The 20,869-nt window shown below is 34.3% G+C and overlaps 1 long non-coding RNA gene across 1 annotated transcript in view; it reads right to left on the minus strand.

Annotated features, from left to right (window-relative positions):
• The window catches only part of LOC108362322 (uncharacterized), a 71,110-nt gene extending 54,420 nt beyond the window's left edge, over window positions 1-16,690 (minus strand). Inside the window, exon 1 of the long non-coding RNA XR_001847447.1 lies at window positions 16,534-16,690. This is a non-coding gene — a long non-coding RNA (uncharacterized LOC108362322). The remainder of the gene's footprint in view (window positions 1-16,533) is intronic.
• Between the last annotated feature and the right edge of the window lie 4,179 nt (window positions 16,691-20,869).

Raw genomic sequence — 20,869 nt, forward strand, 5'->3', positions numbered from 1 at the left:
TAAAAATAAGAGAATAAGAGAAATTTGGTATGGAAAATATAAATAAAGAACATCGTCAAAACGCCAGGGTATTCATAATCTTGACGCTGACTGTATGTATTCTCGCGTGCCAACCTAGATGCCAAAGTAAGAATAATAATTAATCCAATCTAAAGGTTGGTATTCTCAAACATACACTTGCAATTAGCCATACAATCAATTTTACAACAGCAACATGTTTCTAATTTTTTGTTTTGTTAATTTCAAAGAAAAGAAATCATTATTCACTTGTGCATTAACACCATTGAACTTGGACCTTTATGGCTAGCTATAAAAAAAGCATATGTACTTATGTATACATACATATGTATATTTATGTAAATATACTATATCTCTGTATGGGTACAGCAACTGGTATGAGAATAAGCGAAAACATCATAATAAACAGTGGATGCTAAAACGCAACTGACTTTTAACAATGGTGCAGCATTTATTTGTAGAATTCTTGAACATGAAAATGTTAACAGCAAACATGAAAATAAACAATGATAGGCATTGCCATATGAAGCAAAGAAAACAGCGCGCGCCTCTATGCAATTCTGCAGCAAAAACTATAAAACAGAAAGTCTTCTTCGCTCGACAAAGGAATGAGGAAAAATCCAAAAAAGTTTTTCGCACAGGCATCGCATACAATGGCGGCGTCTGTTGCACCAACAAGTTCAGGCGCACATAAAAATAGACCCATAAACTTACGTATACTAACGCAGATGTCCATATACTAAGTAGAATGCAGACGCACTAACACTCACGCGGCAGTGGGGTCTTGGGTGAAACGTGGAGTGAGGGGGGTGGGGTGGCGTCGCCGGTACGACCGCATCTAAAGTTCATTAATACAAGTTGCGAATGTTTGTTGCTTGCCTTCATGATGCTATTTTTTACTGCTTTTACCTCTTTATTCTTTGCTTGCCTGTGTTTGTAGCAAAATTAAGCAAAATATATGTACATATGAGTGTATGTATTTAAGTAGAGAAGCGAATTGCAAGGAAAATGAAAATGGGAAATGTGAAAAATTGTTAGTGAAGGAAAGAGTACGAGAGGTAAATAGCTTAGTTCAGGTAGAGGTGGAGGCAAGAATTGCTGGCCTGACTTTCAACATCCAGCAGCTGCTACTTGCCACCAAAATCTGACTGCCTGTTGTAACGATGAGAATACGCGCATTAACCGATAGCCACACTGCGTTTAATTTGGGGACAAGCATTAACGCTGTTACTGACTTAAACAAAAATGTAACAAAATATTAACTTAGAATAAAAAATTAACTGAAATAAAAGCCAAAAATAAAATACACAATTTTAACGTGGCAAAGAAAATGAAAAACCAAAATAAGATGAAAAAAGTTTATTTAAATAAAATTAAAAAAACGAAATAAAATAAAGTGAAATTTAATAAAAACATAAATAAAATTAAAACCAATTTATGTATATAAAATGAGAGAAAAAATTAAATAGTAGCACATAAAAATAAATATTAAAATACAAAACCAAAATATAAAATAATATTAAATAAACTAAATAAAAAAATATTAAACTATACATACTCAAAAGTCAAACTAAAATAAAACAAAAGACCAAATAAAATAAGTTTAATAAGGTAAAATTAAATAAAGACAAAAAGGAAACTAAAATAAAAAATAAAATAAAATAAAGTGCATTGGTTAATAATAAATAAATACAAAAACTAAAACAAAAGGGTGGTAAAAATCAAATTAAAATAAAAGAAAAAATAAACAACATAAAATAGAAAAATAATACTATATAAAACCGACCTTTTGCAAATCTTCTTTATCAGAATCTTATCACGCTTTAGTAACTCATTTGCATTTGAAATCGACGAAAACACATATTTACTTTTTCGCTTTTTATTGTATCTTAAAAAATGCATAACTTCTAAACATTTTAAGACTACATTTAGGAACATAATATTATTGGAAAGTAAATGTATACATACATCTTTTTATTGTAGTATACTTATATATAAGTAAATCAAAATAAATTAGGGAGTATAGATTGTAATTTCAATAATTAAAATTTACGGTCTTTTGAAAAGATATTTTATGTGAAAAGGCAAAAGTTTTTATCTTGCTACCAAGCAATATTTTGCCAATGGACACCGCATATTGCTCACGGCAAGCAATAATTGTCAGAGCTTTTGCCTTGATAAATATTGCAGAAAAGTTGGTAGTTTGACAGCTATAAATATGTAAATAAATAATATAAAAAAAAAAATAATATAAAAAAAAAATTAAGCTGTCTTCTAATGAAATATTTGTTACTATTTACTTAGATGTGAAATAGCATATTTTTTAAATTTTTTAAGTAATTTAATCTAACAAAAATACTTGTTTGAAGCCATCTTCGAAATGATTTAATCAAGATAACGAACAAATATTGCCACTGATAAAATTTATATCAGGCAAAAGAATGACTGTTGGTATGCAATAATTTTTTGCCTGTGGAGTTGCGTAGTTAAGACGCATAGATAGCTGGATTTGATGACTTATTTGTTTTTAATTATAACGAATATGTTCAATTGAATTTTGTAGGCTCAATTTTACTGTTTTCCTGATATTTCCCACGCCCATAAAACAGTTCAACACAATTTTACATTTTCGTTGTTGATTTCAAATCCAAATTCAAGTAAAAACAAAATTGTTTTTTTTTTTTTTAAATCTTTAAGTGTTAAAAAATTGCAAAATTTACTATTAAAAAAATAAAGGAATTTTGACTTTCTTTTCCGAAGTAAAAATCATGTTTTAATGAAGTTACTATTTGTCTGACAAATTGTACCTCATGTAGATGAGTTCAGTAGAAATGAGTGAACAAATTCCGGTAAAGTTAAAAAATCAGTCCTCGATGTGTTTGTTTTCATTGCAAAAAATGCTTTAACGGCCGGCCAAAGCATTATTAAAATGCTGTTTTCGAAATCGAACTCCTTCAAATATTGTTTAACAGTGTATTAAAAAAGAATAATAATTATAAATCCATTTTTGTATTGTTTAGTATGAAATTAGTCTATTTACAGAATTTTAGCCAACTCGATAGCCATCGCGAATAGACTCACCATGGAATCATTTTAAATATGTTTTTTTTTTTTCTAATCAAAATATTAAAATTTTTTCAAAAATTAAGTTTTAGATTCGATTCCGGAGAAAACTATTTTCAATAAATTTTTTATGGAGCAATTCGTCTTATTAGTTACTCAAAAGCCCCCAACTAAAAAAGGTCAAACGTCAAAAATATGTTTGCATATTTCTCGTTGACGGTAAGTGATCTGCTGCAGATCATACAATTGTTGTTATATCACTTTTCTTTCCTACGCGTCACCATTCCAGAGTTAGGAAAATTTCGATTAAACAAACGTCTAACCCTAACAATTTTCTGTGACTTTGGGAAATTTGTTTCTGAAGCTGGATATGAGAAATCATATTGACTGATTCAGAATTAGCACAAGAAAATCTTTATATAACTATTATTTTTATCTTAGAAAGGCTCCGAGAACAGTTTATATATCCAAAAGGGTCTGGCAGAATTTCTTTACGATTTAGAATCAGGGCGAAATACTCTTATTAATGCAGTTATTTTAATTTTTAGGGAAGACAGTGTCGAAGTTTTGTCGGCCTTAGTAATTTAAAAGCCTTCTCTTACAAAATTTAATTTTTCTTGGTTTCATTGAAGTTGCGGTAAGGTTTCAGTTAATAATATACCAGTGTTTTCTCTGAATTATTATTTGACCAGCGCCATCTGTCATTCAATAGACGAAATAGAATAATACAACTATTTTCCCACAGATTTTCAAGCACTTTAAAGTTTAAGTCCAGTTTTTAAGTCATAAAAGGACATCGTGTACAACAATTAGAGCGGATTCAAACGATAGTATCTTCGAAATATTTTTTACAAAAAAAAAAAATTCGTTAGCAGATATTGCTATGCATTTTTTAAGAAACATACAAGAAGTGCAGCAGACCATTTCTGGGTATTTAATTCAAGCATATCTTTGATTATGCCTTTCTTCCAGCGCAAATATTTATATATTCCAACTTATCTTCATTGTGGTATGTAAACTTTGATGTTAATTTTAAAGCAAAATATTGGATTTTCCTAAGAAATTAGAAACTTCAAGGAATGTTCCTTTCCATGCTGCAGGCAATACATTTTTTTCAGCGTTCTTCAATTCAATGCTGATAATATTAAAGTAAGTACTAATAGTTAGCCAAACAAAATACGCCGGTGGAGTATGTGGAAAGCCCAATACATGAAAGGATATCTATGTATATGTACATACATATATACATAGATATCTACTTATGTACTTATTTATGCACACCGGCGAGCCAGCAAGCTAGCAATTTAGAGAAAAAAGAATGTTAACCAGCAAGTTGAACAAAAAAAAAAACAAAAACAGCAAAATTAGCTTTTGCAAAAGTCGACGACGCGATGCAATGCTACAAGCGATTTTGCAAACAAGCCGAGTGAGTGAGTGTGAGAAAAAGAACTAAGTGGACATTAAAAGCAAAAGCAAGAAAGTAACGAAAAAAAAACACAGCAACAACCAAAATAATAATACGAGTACATATCACCACAACAAGTCAAACAAGTTTCTCAAAGGCCTACAGACCGACTAGCCCGGGAATGCTGATGCAGCGACAAATGCAGTACACCGCATTAAATTATTCAAACAAACACACACAAGTACATTTGTATTTGGAAGTGAATACATATGTACATATATATATGTAGGTACTTCATACATTTAGATATACGTAAATATATAATATCTGTGTAAATATATAGGGTGATTCAAGGGTGATGCAGATCTTTGTTATGTGTTAATGTTTTTCTCACGCGCCAGAGGGATCCAAACGTTTAATGAAAGAGCTCATTCTGCAAGAAGTGCATTTCGCGCATCGCTTCGGTTAACATAGCCGGCCATCAGAGTCAGCAAGCAGCCGTTAGATGAAAAACCTGACAAAACACGCACGTCTTCGTGCAGGTCGTTCGGCCGAAAATACTGCTGGCGGCGTCATTCGAACGCACTTCTTCGATGCTGATGCTGTTACACTGAACGGTAAACATTATCGTGACATGATAACAAACTCTTTATTACCTGAATCAGGACAGGCATTTAACGACCATTATGTTTCATATATAAATAAAATTAAAACACATACATATTTTTATTTAAAAATGAACATCTGCGGTCTTATTGAATCACCCTGTATGAGTATGCACATAAATTTGTTTGAGAAGACTTAGTACTTAATACAAATGCATAGAGATAAAATTGTATATAAGTACGTATGTAAAACTCTTATATAGTATATGTATGAACAAATGCACGGGCGCAGCTAAGGTTTTGAGTTGTGGCGTTTGGAGGCATAGTCGCCCATAACAACCGGAATACCTAATAAGGTCCTGGAGGTCGCGGACTTATTTACAAAACCGTTTCACACATGCTTGAAGGAAGGCACATTTCCCAGTAGTTGGAAAGTCCAAAACCTGGTATTATCTTACCGTCCCATATCTCTACTGGACACACTAGGGAAGTTTAGATTCAGAAAATCCTGATCGACCATAGACGCAAATAAATCGACATAACCAAAGAGGCCATCGAAGACAAACGGTGGCACGCAGGAAAAAAGAGCATGCTGGTCATAAAAGATGCCTTTAATATCGCGGACTGACCCCGCATAATGGAAACGCTCTTTAAAATGGAAGCTACAACAGATATCATAAGAATAATTAGAAGCTATCTATCAGACCGCAAGCTCTGATGAATTCATAGCCACGGCGGGGGGCCTCAGGGATCTGCTCTCGGACCGCTCTTTTGGAATCTAATGTTTGACTGCATCCTGCGTATCGATATATCGTACAAAGATATCGCCGTAGTGGCTGTAGCGAAATATATCCATGAGATTGAGAGTAACGCTAGCGAGACTATAATGAGCATTAAAGAGTGGCTAACGTATAGGAATTTAAGCCTCATGGATCACAAAACAAAGGCAGTTTAATAAGCCGTACAAATGATAAGATTTAGCGTAATGTCCGAATCAGTCGCTTTCAAGCTAGCAATTATATATCTGGACGTTATGATTAATGGTCGACTAAATTTAAGAACCCACCTCGAGTATGCTTCGAAAAAGCCTTCGAATGTTCAAACGTCTCTGTCTAGACTTATATTTTGCAAAACCGCCTATCTTACGACGCTCGAATTTTACAGGAGAGCTATAAAACGGGTTTCCTTTGAAGGCATTGCCTTGAGAGGCGCAATTTGTCTAGCTATTATCTTACAAATATGTTCTTTTAATAACGATTTGACGATTTTTATGCATAAATCTCGATGCCTAGAATTCAGAGTTACCAAATCTCATTTTTGCCACAACGGCCATTTAGGCGGTTTTGCAACTGGTCAATGGGCGGTTTTGCTAATCTGTCAATTTTCATAGAGCTCAACTAACGGTAGGCCCAGAAAACGTGCTGTTTCAACGGGTTCGGACCAAGGAGGGAGGGGTGTTAGTAGTTTGCATTTGAGTGGTTAAATTAATAGGTGATTAGTTTCGTGCTGTACGAAGTGCAGTGCTCTGACTTGTCTATAGCTTCATCTCCTACGCCCTGCTAGTGCCCGGTGGCCAAACAGACACAGCATAATATAGAACCGGATGGTCAATTGCCTTGTATTTTGCCACAAAGTTTCTTTGCCTTTGCACCAAGTGCTGCCGGAGAGCGATTTTAGACTTTGTAGTGGCTATGTTGACAATTGCGGAAATGAAAATCCAGTTTACAAAGCTAACTCCTAAAATTGTATGGTTATTCATCGTCGAATTGGTTCCCCATCAACATGTATGCAGTCGTGCAGTGAAAAAGCGAGATTGCCTTCTACCTTTGAACAAAGGTCATCAATTCCATGGCCAAACGCCAATATCGAACCATGGTCAACGTATTGGATAAGGTAAACTCCCTCTGGTGGCTGAGGAATAATCGTGATATAGAAGCTAAAATGCAGCGGGAATCCTTTGTTTAATCCTACTAGGCCTCTCGATTTTATCGAAATTACTGACGACTGTCGACCACTTAGGTAATTCGTAGCCCACCGTTTTATTACGTGTGGGAGAGAGGATGCCTCAATGTCTTCCAGTAGCGAGGAAACAACAAACAGTGTCGAACGCCTTTGCAGTGACTATATATATAAATAGCTTTTGTTAATTCCAAAGGCCTGATGCCATTTATAAAAGAGACACTTCCCTACTTGCTTAGCAGTCACTTTCTTCAGCCTTCGTGGAGATTAATTGAGATCACTTTCGCGTTTAACTGCAGCTCTATTATTGTTCTTACTGTTGTTTTCTTTGAAATGCTAGCATAAATTACTTTCTTATACTTTATAGTAAAGTCGGACTTCGAGATTTCTTTTTGTAATTCCTTTATCGCCTCTTTTAGCTTCGAGTTACCATATACATACATATGTATATATGTATGCCTCCTGGTTATGAACATAAGCTCGGTCATCTCAGCTAGTAGCAGACCGCGTTAAGCATTCTCCGACAGGCTCCTTTTAAACGAAGAACAAAACCTTGGACAGCGCAGTACTTATATGACCAGCGCAATTTTTGTGCCGGTACTCACATACGGAGATTATTTTAAAAGAGTTTCTTAGTGAAGTTAGAACATCGGTCCATCGGACACTGGTGGTGCAAGAAGAGCCATAGGTTTCAATAAATACATAGTTCCCAGCTTCTTTTGCTGTCACAGCACCCATCGCGTCAATCTGCGGATCTACCGATTCAGGCTGAGTCCTCCGGCTGCTGGCACAACTGGGTTTGACAGTTTTTTCAAGGCTCATCCCAAAAATAGCGAGTACTCAAAGTGGCTGATATGCTGAGCGTGTCTCTGGGTCATCCTTCTCTTTGCCTTTACTGATAAGGACAAGGCTCGGTCCTTTCCGGAATTCGGGGAAAACTCCTTGACGCAGCCCTGTCTTAAATATATTGAGTAATAATTTGGGACGCTTGCCTGTTATTTCTTTTAATGTATTGGGCGAGATTCTGACTGCTACTTTTAACTTATTTACATTATGTGAAAAGCATGATGGCTGCGTCACGATCGAGGTCAAACACCATCACATTTTGCGACTTGTTTTTACCAGATTGTGATCCTAAACTGCTACAACAGAAATAAGAACCCAGTCACAGTGATTTCGGTAGGCGCGATTCTAAGTTTGAAACAGGGTTAATTTCGTTTTATGATATGTAGCAAAAAATAAATGATTGCAACAAAAAATTTACGAAACCTTCGTTTTTTTATTTGTGATTTGTGTGAGGGTCGTTTTCTGAAGTAACCTTTAACTTTAAAGCTGACTTTATATCTAAGGGTTGGATTAAAAATAAAGCTATATCAAGCATTTCTATAATCGAATTTTGACGTATGTTTGTTTCTTGGTTGTAAACCAATTTAAAACCGATAATAAAATGTTTTACTTTAGGCACAATCATAAATATTAATGCAACCTTTAAATATAAAGTGAGCTTTAAAGTTACAGGTTACTTGAGAAAACGGCGCTTAATTATTTACTACAAAAAAGTAGCGGCAATTTTTTGAAATTTTTCTCATAGATTTTTTTATGACCGAAAACGAAATTTTCATATGCGACCGAAAGAAAAAAATAGTCATTTTATTTGACACCATCAAATACATAGCAGTAATTTCCAAAATTTTACGCAATCAACAAAAAACCCCCAAACTAAAATTTGCATTACGTCCCTTTATATGCACGTACACACATGCTTATTTACTACGACTATCTGATATCAGCTTAGCAGGCAACTTCGGCGTCACTGCAGATTTGTTGATTGTTTTCTTTTGCATTTTGTACAACTTTTGCTGGAATTTTTATTATAATGTGTTTGCTTCCCTGCATTTATCAATTTTCAGGCATTGTGTACTTTTTTTGCAACAATATACATACATATGTACATATGTGCATACAAACACGCATTCACACACAGCCAGACTCTTGCTAAGTAATTTTGCTTTAGAAAATTTTTTGTGTTTAGCAAACATTTTGTTGCTGTCTTTCTCTCTTTTCATTCGGCAACGTGCATGTTTGAGTAGCTTGCAGTTTGATAATTTTTTGTAAATTTTTTTTTTACTTCCTCTTTTGTCTTTATCGCTTTCTTCCTTTTCGACTATACACTGTAATCTTCTTGAATCGCTGATTTATTGCAGTTAATTTATTTTCAATTTTCCGGCCTGTGTTTTCAATTCTAATTTATGTAATTTTGTTAAATTATTTTGTCGTCTGATCTGTTTTTATTCGTTTTTTTTGTTCTTGTTTTTAGGAGGTAGTTTGTATGTATGTACGAGTATGTCCAAACCTCCAAGTTAAGGCTTTGGCGGTTTGAAGTCCTCGATAATACATATATCCGACTACCATGTACATTGTTAGAATATTCAAATATACACTGCGCCAAAAAATATATGACTGTAACCAATCTTGAAGTCATATTTGAAAAATTGCATACATGAGACATTCTATCGGACGCCAAATTTGGTGTCACACTTTCGATTGGCTTAAAATTTTTTTTTATGGGTTCTATTTTATTTTTATTTTTTTTCTTCGGAGATATGATCTGTCAAAGTTGTCATTTGTTCGTGATTCTGACTAATCATATACTCATTCAAATCGTTATATCTCGGGTTCTGCCTATCGTATCGACTTAATCTTAGCGTCGTTTTAAAGCTAAAGAAACGGGCGTAACATTTCTATATATGGTCAAGATTGTCCTAAAGTTAACTTAGCTATTAACAGTTGAACTTTTTGAAGTTGATTTGTATAGTGAATACCGGTAAATTAGGGATTTATAATTATACCATCGTAATCTTTGTTTAATTCTCTATAAAAAAAAACGTGGTTAAAAAAATGGGGGTTTTTCAAGAACTATTTTTAAAAATTTTTCTTTATAACTAGATGGTTTATTTTGTGAGAATCAACAATTTTTTGTAATTTATTTTCGAAAACTTACGATGAGATATATTTAGTAAGATGTTAAACATCGGGTTTTTGCAAGAAGTGAAATTTTATTGCGGATTCCGATAGAATACCTATCCAGCAATAATATTGGTATGGCAAGATTTTTCTGTAAGGTGACAAACCCCTAGAAATGGGCGTGGCAGTTGCAGGACTAAAGTCAGTAAAACGCAGACTTGATTGCGGATTTTGGCAGAATATCGCATCGTTAACAACATTTGTTCCATTACTTTTTCAATTCAAGAATATTCTATAAATGGTTGTGGCTATATTAAAACCAAAGGTCATAAATTTAGACTTTATTGTGGATTTCGCCAGAATATCTATATGGATTGAAACATCGGAGCCATGACAAAACATTTTTTACGAAATCCGTCCGACTTAAAAAAGAATGGCTCACATACAGATATACTAGTTTACCCTCACCCGCTTAATTTATTTCAATAAAACTCAACCCATTTGAACCCAGACAAACATTCGTTATTCGTTTGTTTTTACCCCCTAGAAAATATTTTCAAACCGAAACCTTCCTAAAGCTCATTACTCTGATACCCATATTGTGATGTATATTTTTAAATTGCCTAATCCTATTCAAGTGTTTATTCAATGCCTCAGAGAGGACGCCACTTTACCTTTGCTGAAAAGATTCTACAAGAATGAGTTCCTTGAGGCTGAGGCTCACACATTGTCGAAGCTTTACTAACGGCTTCAAAACTGAGCAGTATTTGGTGTCTATTTCGGGGATGAGCTTCACTTTCTCTTGGGGAATATACATTGGTATTCAAAGCCGAAGTATTTCCAATCCTCAAAGCAATGGACTTCTTCTTATTATTTGGCGCTGTAACCGCCTAAGCGATTTTGGCCGAGTTCAAGAGAGCACACCAGTCGTTTCTCTTCTGTGCCAACTGACGCCGATTAGAAATGCCAAGTGGAGTCAAGTTCTTCTCCACTTGGTCTTTCCATCACAGTGGGGGCCTCCCTCTTCTACTCCTGGCCAGTTTATCAAGCTCTCATCCTCTGACGAATCGTTGAACTAGAACTCCGTTGTACTCATTTTCACCATGTTTTTATAAACACGCTTTCTTTTTTATTTCATTTTAATTTGCATAAATTTACATAGATATGTATATACACTATTTAGTTTGCTCGATTTGTAAACAAAGCCTCTTAGCGGTGAAAAATATATTATTGTGAACAAGCGCTATTCTTCATCGAATAAGCGTCATAATACCAAATGAAAATTCGTTCGATCAGCACTGTCGACCACAGTCGAAGATCGAACACAACTCATAATAGGGGCCTTACTTTTACATTTCTATCTCTAAGTAATTGAACCACCGAGTGCGTTTAATATAGCACAAAAAGTCGAGGATGCTCGCCGAGTTCAAGTCGGCTAAACATCCAGAAAGTACTTGTTGAAAAGTTGGTTGCGCGTGTTGGCCAGAACGGGAGAATGGCAGAGGAGGTAGTGTTCGATGGTCTCCTCCTCCTCCTCGTCCCTGCAGCTGCGACAAAAATCGTTGGTGGGATATCCTAACCTTTTACCGTTCGTGCCCATCAGGCAGTGTCCGGTGGTAGTAGTTGTGGTAACTAATCTGAGAGACGAGCGGTCGAGCCGAGTAAGAGCTATGGATTGCTTTACATCAATCTTTGACCAAATTTTTCTGGTAGTATAGCAGGTGGTTTCCACATCCCACTTGGTGTTTACCTCTTTGATGAGTTCAGCTTTCAGTCTGTGCTTGCAGGAGGTTAGAGGTATGCCCGAATTTTGAGCAGACTTGACTTGAGCGATTTCCGCCCTATGAGCCACCGAACCACCTCCGTTATGACGTTTCGCTCCGCTTGAAAGATGCTGCAATGGTCCGGTAAGTGAAAGCTAAGGTCTAGCGGGAGTTCGTCAGAGTAAAGCTTGGAACCATCTGTATATACAGCCGTAGACCCTGGGTTCAGTTCTGTGGCCTCTTCCCTTCGTTCTTCTCTGGGATTTTGTGGGGAATTCGTTGTCTAAACAGTGTAGAGGAGTGGTATAATATAACTGTCGTAGGTTATCCGGTAAAAAAAAACGGACCTGAATTGCTCGACGTCCTTTTACAAGGCCGTATTAATTTCGCGGAGAATAGCTCAGCTCCAGCAGCTTTGTAGTTTTTTTAAGCTATTTGTACCTCGTTATAGTCAGGTGGTGGAACCTCGACTCCGTCATCATCGACTGGGGCTCGGGTTCGTCTTCTCCACAGCTTTCAGTGATGCTATGCTTAATTTTTTTTTTTTAAGATACCATTAGGATCCTCTCTTTATGTTGAATATGATTTCCTTATGACATAAAATAGTTGAACTTTTAGTATTTCGAGCAAACTAAAAGACATAGTTTGCCTGATATTTTCTTTAACAGAAACCTGGTTATTTTTCTGGTTTTAGGTCATGGTACCATGGCCCCTACCTCCTAATTTTACCCACGCTTCGATTGTGAGCCTCGAGGTGGACCAACTCAGTTGTTCCGGCACCACAAGTACAGACGATGAGCCTTTTCTTGCCAGTTTCAGTAAAGTCTCAGTATATTACAATCTATGTTCGGCATTTCCTTTATCCAACGCTATTCATAACAAAACTATCGAAATACGAGTACTCTCACACTTGCCGCATATTGTCAACAAGGCAAAGACAGCAATGAAAATATACCAAAACACTTAATCGTATAATTTTGTATGCCCAACGAAATATGTATGTGCACCTCGGCGCTGTTCGTTATTCATGCACGCTCATGAGGTCAAATAAATAAATTATGTAGCCGTCTGAGGCACTAAATATGCGCATACATTGTACATACATACATACATATGCACATAATATGAGTAGGTTGAAAGTGCTCTACTTATTTAGCAGTTGCAGAAAGGCTTTTGGTTGCGTATACGCCACAGCTCAAAGCGAATCGCTAGACGCGCCTTCTTCTGTCGTCTGAACGCACACACATAGTATGTATAAATAGTAGTTGTTGCTGTATTTTGCAAATTTGTTATTCTTTGGTTTGGTTTAGTTTTTTTATTATTGTTGCCTAGATATTTGCTTTGCATAGTGTTCTACTTGTATACCGAAATGTATTATTTATGTATTTTATTTTGTTGCTTTAAAACTTAACCGTGACGTTGACAGTTACACATTGTCTGGGATGGTACTTCCTGTGTTTCTGGTGTTTTGTGATTTTTTATAAATTTGGATTTTGTTTAATACAGTTTTTAGAAGCTTTTACATGTGTACATGTATACCAGCTTTTGCCCGTAGCTCCGCTCGCATGAAGTTAAGGCTATGATTTCAACATTAACCAAAAGGAAACAAATAAATTATATGACCGAAAATAAAAATTTGATTTAAAAAGTTCTTTATTGTCTTAGGTTCCAAAGCAATTGAATTTAAAGTTCAAACAGGGGGGAATCCTCATCAAAATATTTACTTGAAGTATTTGATTGAATTTAATTTGGCAACACCTTTTAAAAATGTTTTCGAAATAAAACCTTCTTGAACATATTTTGTTTTGGCTTTACGTCATTTTGTAACGTTTAATTTAACTTTTGGATTCGCTTCAAATTGACATCTAAACATCTTTAAAATTATTTTCGAAACATAAGTACCTCTTTCGATTAACATCTTTATTGTAATCTCTATATAATTTATAGAAAAATGGTATTTGGTTTTTAAACAGGTAGCAAACCTTTTCAAAATAAATCACGACACGGCACCAAAAATAAGCTCTCTTAAATGTCATTCGTTTGCCATCCAAATTGTAAGACTTTATTTAACATATTTATAAAATAAACTTTCGTCCGGCATCCATACTTTAAAATTTCGTTTAACTAAGACATACACTGAGAGAAAGATCAACCAAATATTGGTTAATATTACCAAATTCAAACTTGAAAAGGAATCAACGTGACTTTTGGTTACTATTAACAATGCATTGGTTGATATTTTCAACAAAGATTTGGTAATATTAACCACAATTTTGTTTACATTAACCAAAGTTCTGAATGGCCATTTTTCGTTTGAATACATTTATGTTCTGCACTTCACAGATGCTTTTTCGGAGAAACATAACAAAAATTTGTATTATCATTTTAACATGTTGCCTCTGGCGGGATTAGTAGCAAGCATCTCTACGCACTCAGCCACAGCCGCTTTATAAATGTGTCTGCAAATGTTCAACTTGAATCAATTTTATTCGTCGTTTGATTTGGTTCTGCACTTCACAGAGGCTTCTTCGTAATTAAGAAAAATCAAAAACAGAAAAAAATAGAAATCATATATCGCGCTTACAGCATTATTCGTACTGCTGGAAGCCAACCAATAACAGCAGGCACCTATGCTCGTTCATCCACTGCCATACATACGANTCGTCGTTTGATTTGGTTCTGCACTTCACAGAGGCTTCTTCGTAATTAAGAAAAATCAAAAACAGAAAAAAATAGAAATCATATATCGCGCTTACAGCATTATTCGTACTGCTGGAAGCCAACCAATAACAGCAGGCACCTATGCTCGTTCATCCACTGCCATACATACGAATTTGTTGTCAAATGTTCAGCTTGAATCACATTTCTTACAATCGACTTATTGACCACGAAAAAATCAATCCATAACTTGGTTCAAAAACCCATTGTGCTTTTGGCTCAGTGTATACATTGATTGGCAAAAAGCCCTCATAAACTTCTCCTGTTTGAAATCCATATTAAAAAATCTTGTTTAACTTGTTTATTCAACCCTTTCAATTTTGAAACAGGTGACAACCATCTAAAAATGTTTTCCTAAATAAAGTTTTTGCTAAACATCTCTCGTCTAGCGCTCTAATTTAGGTATGGATATCATTCATTTTGTTAGTTTAATTTATTTAAAATTTTTCGAAGGTGGCAACCTTCTTGAAGAAGATTTTCGTTAGACATTCAAAATTTTCTTTAAACAAACTTAATTTTAAACTAATATATTTTAAATTTTTAACAGGTGGCAACTTTTCAATTTTGTGACCCTCTTAAAGAATATTTTGAGAATAGATGCACCTTTCCTAAAACCTCTCTCTCGATTGATACCTCTATTAAAATATTATATTCAACTTGTTAATAAAATTGCCTTCAACTGTGGGACCGGTGGCAACCCTCTTAAAGCACATTTTTGAAATTCCGCTTTCTTAAACCTCTCTCTTCTAATGCCCATATTAAATTATATCATTTAATATGTTAATTTAATTGATTTTTAATTTCTTAGAAGATGGCAATATTCTTAAAGATTTTTTTCATAAAAAAAAAATCGTTCTTGAACCAAACATCTACATTTTTCTGATGTTTGAATTAACTTTACTAACATATTTTAATAAATTAACAGGTGGCAGCTCCCTTAAATATATTTCAGCATGTTATCTAACCAATGCCTTTGGGACTTCGAAAGTCGTAACTTTACAACAGCGATCTCTAGGTTCCTGTAAAGGTGGTGAAAAGTGTGGGCTTTTAGTTAGCGAGGAAGATTTGGAGGTTGCAAAAAGTGAAGAGGATGGCTAGGTTCCTAATCTTCCCAGGTAGCAGTGAAGTTGCAGGCACATGCTGCTGACTGTCCGTTGCCATTATTGATCAGTCATAAGACTACGCAGACTTTCAATCGAAATGCTTCTGAAAAGATTGTATTTCTTAATTACATGACGGTTGCCTCCTATTAAAAAGATTTAATTCAATTTAAACTAAGGCAATAAGATAATAGGGATTTCTGCCACAATTTGCTTGTCAGGCAAAAGAGATTTAAAAAGGTTTTTGTTTGAAACTATTTTGAAAGTCGAATTTAATTAAATTATACACAAGTTATACGAAATATTAAAATATGGGCGTCAAACGAAAGAGTGTCAAGGAATGTTTAATTTGAACGCTTAGAATTTTGTTGAAGTACATGAAAAGAGTTTCCCCCTGGGTTGAAAAATTTAAATTCAAACTATTTAAGAAGTTAAATGAATTATGAAAAAATGGGCACCAATCGAAATGAGCTTGAAAATGCTTTTTTCCAAACTATATTTAAGAGTGTCGCCACCTGTTTAAAGAATCCAATTCAATTTGAATTAAAGGAATTAGGTAATTGAAATATGTACAACACGAAAGAAGTTTAAGACGGTTTTAGTTTAAAAATATTTTTAACAGGGTTGCCACCTCCATTAAAAGTCGATTTTTATTAAATTATAGAGAAGATATATATAATGTCAATATACATTATATATATACAGATTTAAAAAGATTAAAGTTTAAAAATACTTTTATAAAGGGCTGCCACCTTTTTGAAAAGTCTATTTTATTTAGCTTACATGCTAGTTATATACTCAAATATGAAAGGCAAACGAAAGACTTTTTAGGAAACTTTGGTTTGAAAATATTTTTGTTTGGGATTGCGATCTATTCGGAAAATAATACGAGAAAGCATAAACTGTTTTAATAATAAACAAATTTTATTTTAACTTACCTGGAATGACATTTTTAATATAACAATACTATTTTGGAAATTCACTGCTTATAAAACAATTATTTCTAATGTTTTAATGTCTATTTTTAGAATTAAAAATAATCTCCGAACTTTGTGAATTATTTACTTTTAAATGCCAATTATTGTTTTTTATTTCGAATATTTTCCACCTCAAATTAATTTCTTAAATAAACACTTCCAGGCTAATTTTTCATTTGTTTTGGTTTTAAGTAAATATCATAATATCAAGTGCAATGCTGCGTCCAACTTTTGTTTTCTAATTCTTTTTTTTATTCAAATTTAGAATTTACTTGCAATACAATTTAAAATTTCATATATACATCTGAGCATTAAACTTCATTTTTTTTAAGCTACAAGTTAATGAGTATTCATAATTGTGGTTTAAAATTTAAATGTGAGAACACAAAAGTGAAATACACGTTTTTTGACTCCTTTTTGTTTATTAATTTTTTGGTTTATACTTTTATTAATTTTATTTATATATACACCTCATTACTGATTTTTATTTTTATTTTTTGCATTACTTTCCAAATTTTTTTTATTTTAATTGTTATTGTTTTTGTTTTTTTTTTTTTGTTTTCGCATTCACATTGCTGGCATTTTTAATACTTTTTATTTTTTTCTAATTGCCACCAAGAATGTTTAATTATTCTACGCCACAATGGCGTTCTAACAAACGGAACAGTTCACTAATTTTTGACTTGTGTCTTTTCAAAGTAAGTGAGTGACTGTAAGTTAACGGACGCCACCAGTTAGTTAAAACGGTGTGGGATTGATTAATGCAATCGGATCAAATGCAACAAAACTTGTTGACACTCTCAACATCGGCGAAAGACTAAACGCATCGACGCAACTGAAATTGAAATTGAAACTGAAAATACAAAGCTGAAAACTGAAAACCGAAAACTTGAAAACTGAAACTGAATTGCAAGCGAAACCACGAGCAAAACGAAGCGAATAGCAAGCTAAACACCATAACAACAACAACAACAACGACAAATAGCAGTGTAGTAAAGCAAAGAAGCGAGTAAAAACAGTCGGCAAATCGATGTTGGATGCAATGAAAGGAGTAGGTGTGAGTACTTAAGTGGAGCGCAAGGTGGAGCGGGTGGCGTTGTTGTGCTAAGTGCAAATATTGAATGAATAGGAGATGTTCTGCTGGCGATTGTTGTTTTTGTTGTTACTGTGCTCATTGCTGTCGTTGCTGTTGCTGTTGCTGTTGCTGTTGCAGTTGTATTTGTAGTTGCTGCGCGTTTGCCTGCAATGAGCTGCTTGGGGCATTCGTTCTATGATTTTTTTTGCTTTTTTTTTAATTTTTCGCTTCCTATCGATGACGACGATAAACGACGAACGAATGCCAAAAGTACGATTCAAAGCAGAATACTAATTACGAAGCGAACGAAGGCAATACTAAAGAGGAATTCGTGAAATATGTATGTTCGCATAAATAGCGTGGAGAGGGTGGTGGGCGGTGATTTGGCCGGCTTGTTACGAACGACGATACGTAAAGGCAACGGAAACTGGCTGTATGTATGTAGTGTGCATCGAGATGCAATGTTGATGGCGAAGGCAAAACAAAACACCGGCGACGCCAGCAAGAGCAATAAAGCAATGAAAACAGATATTCGTATACGTTCTTATAATTGTAGAGGTGAGGCTGTAAAAAGAAACGACAAAGCGCTGAAAGGTAGGTAATGAATGCAGAAGATGCTGGAAAAAAGTTAGCGAAAATAATAAAAAATGCAGTGAAATTCAGAAGCGGTGGAAACTCTTGTGCAACAATAAAACAATGACAATATTTTCCAACTAGTCTTTGATGTTGCTGTACATAAATAAACAAACAAGTCGTGGTGAAAGAGACGCCAGAAGAAAAAAATAAAATAAAAAATTTTGCAACATTAGGAAACTAGAAGCAGCAAAAATTATTTACAACAACAACAAAACAAATATTGCAGCAGTAATACCACATTACTTCTCAGCGGCAAGTCAATTAACGAAGACCGCAAATGCAACAAGAATTCTGAATTGTGCCATATTTTTTAGTTATTATGTATGTACATAAATTAAAAAATTAGCAACAAAGCGAATAAAAGAAAATACTTTGGCGGTAATAATAATGGTAATGGCTATAATAATGATTGTCGTAATGGTAATTGTACAAGTAATGGCGATGGTATTGGTAATGGTTAACGCTTGTATATATACATTTTTTGCAGTATGTATTATACTTTTCTTTGGATTCGAAAAAAGGATGCTGCGTATTTTTCCCAAAAAAAATGCATTTATACGAAAAAATACTTTTTTGCTACGTAAATTCATGTGAAAAAATAGGGACACGGCATTTGGACCAGTTTAGACTCTTTCCTTTTTGTTTGTTAATTTATTATTAAAGTCTGGTTAATTTTACAAAACTTATAAACCATATAAGTCCACCCCTCAAACTTTGACGAAAAGCGCAAAATATTTTCACAACAATAACGAACTTTTTATTCATAATTTTTAGAAAAAACTTAAGAACTTATGCAGTTTTATAACACATTAGATTCGAATAAAGGCTAGTATCAAGAGCCAAGAATTCGCACTGATTTTTGATGTTTTTTTTTGCCGATGGTGTTATCATTTCTTCCATAAAAAAAAGTTTGGAACCTATTCAAGGTTTCGTTAACAAAATTAAATACCGACAGTATTTTGTAGACACTTCAAACTAGAAAATTGCGGTTGTGTTTCTATTGAATTTTTCTAATGGGTGTATGAAGTTAGAATATAGAATTTATGGCCTTTTTAGACCCTATCATTTTGTATCATTGTGTATATACAGTAAAAAATAACTAATGCTCGTCCTGTAAAAAAAATATGTTCTTTAAATAGAGATACTGCAAAACGATTTTTCTCGCAGCAATACACGGTTTTTTGTCTGAAAAAAGATGCGAGCGTTTGTAATGGTGTGTACATAACGACAACAGCGCCGGAGCTGTAATGGTATGATAGTGGCGAATATCCCCCACAAACTAGAGCAGGGATGCCCATGAAAAACTTGCTCTCGAGCTTTAGTTAATAGCATTAATAGAACAACTTTTTTCGAAAAGAGATTCAATTGTATTGAATCGAAACATCAGTCGATTAATTATGAAGTTACCATTGCATTATAAGTATAATACAAGTATTTTAGCACTGCTGCCAATCCCAATAAGTTTTTCTTATCAAAATTGTGGCTCTGCTTGTGGGTGAAGCACAGCTGGAATTTCTTAAAGACACCACTAATTTCAATATAAAAATATGTATAAAAATGTTGTCCTTAAAATATCAACATCAAAATTTTGTGTGGGGCACTCCGCTATTTTGTTCTACGTACAAAATAAACATATCCACAAAAAAATTTAAACTTTTCAACAAATTTTTAGCTTAATTTTTCTATTAAACCGCGAAAATTCGACAAAGTTTTTCATTTTATTCATATAATTCGCTGAGTTATAGCTAGTGAGAGTTAAAAATTTGCTCCATTTTTGCAATAAAAAAACATTTTTTTCAAATATTGGTAACAACACCTAAAATTTTGCTTCAAATTTTGAAATTTTCGTGGTAATCGAGTAGCAAATTTTCCTCGATAGTCCCAGCAACAAAAACACTTACATTTGCCTTCTTCCGCAGGTTAGGAGTATGATGCTCTGTTTCCTGAGAACAAAAAAAAAAGAATGTACACTGAAGATGGCACAACGCAGAAGCCCATATGTCTCCTAATCAAATTTGACAAGGACTAACGCGAATTCATTCCAAAATGCATAGATATATGATTGCGCTGGCTTGGGCATGTCGTACATTAAGCTCCGGTGAAATCAATCTTTAGACTTGGCGACTAAGGGGGCACAACTAGAATAAGGGCACCCACGAATTCAACTCAAGAGCCAAGTGCAGTAGAACCTATCTTCATTTGGTGCAAACAACTGTCGCAACTTCGGTAAGAAGGTAGACAATTGGGTAGCTTTCTGCTCTCATCCCAGGCCATCTTACAATTGAAGAGTAAAATAATAGAAGGTATAGTAATGGTAACGGCCCTTACACCTTGCCGAAATGGGATGACTAAAGACCTTATTTTTCAAAGCAAGTAAATCTCAAGTAAATCGCTTGACGCATCGATCTGCTTTTGAGAAACTCTTCTTCAATTTACACTTATTGCAGTTTAAAACCGCCAACCTGGCGTTTAAGCCCATACTTTTGGTGATTATAACCGCGGAAGTGTTGTAACACCAGCTCACTCAGTAATTCGATTAATATGCTTCTTCTTTTTTATAATTAGTTAGAGCAGGTACTTAGCACA

Source organism: Rhagoletis zephyria, unplaced genomic scaffold, assembly GCF_001687245.7.
Source record: "Rhagoletis zephyria isolate East Lansing unplaced genomic scaffold, Rhagoletis_zephyria_1.1 Rzeph_scaffold_00989, whole genome shotgun sequence".
Lineage (NCBI taxonomy): Eukaryota > Metazoa > Arthropoda > Insecta > Diptera > Tephritidae > Rhagoletis > Rhagoletis zephyria.